General features: G+C 42.5%; 1 long non-coding RNA gene across 1 annotated transcript in view; it reads left to right on the top strand.

Annotated features, from left to right (window-relative positions):
• The first annotated feature begins 2,135 nt into the window (after positions 1 to 2,135).
• LOC137982856 (uncharacterized) overlaps positions 2,136 to 2,500 on the top strand; it is a 3,034-nt gene continuing 2,669 nt past the window's right edge. Inside the window, exon 1 of the long non-coding RNA XR_011118840.1 lies at positions 2,136 to 2,500. This exon is cut by the window's right edge and continues 454 nt beyond it. This is a non-coding gene — a long non-coding RNA (uncharacterized lncRNA).

Raw genomic sequence — 2,500 nt, 5'->3', positions numbered from 1 at the left:
CCAGTTGGAAGCATTGCAAACGGATCTTTTTTTCGACTTAAGTTCAACAGACACAACTTTTGCTCGAATCTGAGGGCTTGTACGTTTGGGAATACTTTAAGATACTCGGCGACAGAGTTGACCTCTTTCTTTCTTGCTCCGCGCGTGAATCAAAATGATAACGAAAGTCTTTATGTAAACTGTCAAAATTGACCAATCAGAGGGTATACCAGGAGCTGGTATACTGGAATGAAGAATTTAAAGAGATGCTTACAGGCTCTCCCGCCTCGCCTCGACCCAAGCCCCCACTCGCTTTTCACACGCAGTTCTTTTCGTTTTCTCGACTATCTGAGAGCCTGGAACAGGCTATATTAGGCTCCTTAAGGACGTTCGCGCCAAAATCTTCCTACGGTGAGATTTTCTTCATTTCTCGCCTAGAGTTAGGTCATAAAGTACTTACTCCAAAAAGGAAAAAAAAAATGGGGGTCACCGACTTTGTTTCGGAGAAAAATGGCAGTGGAAAAATGCCTTAATTTCGAGAAATCGGTCATAATAGAGAGATGTAGGCTCATCTGCTCATCCATCGAAAATCATAAAAATAAACTGTTGAAGTGAAAGTTTCCATGCATAGGTTTTTAGGAGTGAGATTTTTAGATAATTGTATGCCGCTAGGGATGTGTTAAACAGTAGAGTTCATCCTCGACGAGTGTTTTCGTAAGCTCTATCCGTTGCAACCACTACCGGAATTCGATAGCACGAGGAAAGAAAATGTTAAAAAAAGATAACTTCTTACGGTGCGAATTTTTTTATTTCATCATATTTTGTAGAGAGTAAGTAACGTAAGTGATTCATGATTTAAAAAATAGGGGTCACCGATGATCTGAACGTGTAAAATCGATGTGATTTTGCAAAGCTCATGGAAAAGTTCGTTTGTCACGCTTTTGCGTGACCTGTCGGGCAAGGACTGGAACCCCAGAGAGGATCGATCGTTGAAGAGATGAACGGTTTTTACCGAAAAAAAAAAAACCTTTTTCGAGCATAGCAACGACGTTTTAAGCAGGGGTCATCTTCATTTGGTTGGTGTATTGTATAATATCTCCCCATTGCCGTCATGCTCATCCTCTGGAGTGTGTTTTTTGTGAAATTCAATCGCTGATAGTTTCCACGCAGGTCCGCACTATTCAAGCGGACGAGGACGAAAATACTCCTCAATTTTCACGAAAGTAAAGGAAAAGAACTTTAAAAACATGCGTTCACTTTGAACTTAAGTTCGTAGGGTAATAAAAACATTGAAAAGAAATAGCCCCATTAAATTTACGCAACGGTTCGTCCACGACTTTTCCAAACTTTCAGCCACTAGTCTACTCGATCAGCTACCTTTTCCAGAGCTTTTCCATCCTCCCGCTCACTTCTCTTTGAAGTTTCATGATGATTCGGAAATAAATGTGCCATTCTTTTGCCGGCCTGTAATTTTTTCCTCGGCGTTTTTGTCGCCATGTTATTTTAACTGATGCTTGAAAAATTTGTATGAAAGTCAAGTAGACTAGTGCACGACTGATAAAACCTCGCGAGTATCAGTCGTGCAGTAGTCTACTTGACTTTCATAAATATTTTAAATCAATTTTGACTGATCACGATCTTCTCTGATCCAACGCTGTCCACGGTTTTTGAAAAGGTTTTAAAACCTCAACTTCACTAATGCTCGAAGTAATGCGTGACATATTCCAGTCGCGTTACATGCGCAGTAACGTTGCGCACAAACAATTAGCGCGAACGTCCTTAAGCACGCGCGTTTTTGAGACGCGGACGGCAACCGGAAGTGCGTTGTTTTCCCTTTTAACCTGTCTTCACACAACCACGTTTACATTGCTAAGTATCTTTCCTCCATTAGAGATGATTACTATAAAAATCTGGGAGACGCCACTGTCATGGCACGCGAAATGTTCTCTTCCGGTGGCCGTCCGCGTCTCAAAAACGCGCGTGCCATTCTCGTACCCAGAGCTGCGATCCTCTTGGCCAGCGCCACGGATCGAGAGCTCTGGAAACACAGCGGGTTGGGACAGAGCGCAAAAACCGCTGATTGGCTAGAGAATAATGACGTAAAATGGCTTTTTTCGCGTAACTGCGCCTGCGCAAACTCTAAAGATTCGAAGTGATCGAGACAGTGATCGATCGAAGTGGAGAATAACACTCAAGCATTTGTCAAATTTTGTGGAAAGTTAGACGACTCATTCCCTGGGTGCCAGAGGAATTTTTTTTCAAGGTCGAAGAGAACACTCAGCGATTCCAAATCAACGGTCGAGGACACACGTTTGATTACTTCGCAAGTCTGCATGTCAAGTAGCAATGCGTCCTCTTGTATCATTTTGTTGGTTTTGGCTACTGTGAATTTTCTTGACATGGGGTGTTGGTCTGCCCCCAGATTATTTAAAAATCTTACAGAAACCAGCGAACTGGCAACGAAATTCTTCTTTGTTCTCGGGAACTACAGGAGCAACTTGGTCTTGATGGACGAAAGGTT

Source organism: Montipora foliosa, chromosome 13 (assembly GCF_036669935.1).
Source record: "Montipora foliosa isolate CH-2021 chromosome 13, ASM3666993v2, whole genome shotgun sequence".
NCBI lineage: Eukaryota > Metazoa > Cnidaria > Anthozoa > Scleractinia > Acroporidae > Montipora > Montipora foliosa.
Note: the sequence above shows the minus strand (reverse complement) of the source record. Positions and strands in the feature narration are given on the sequence as shown.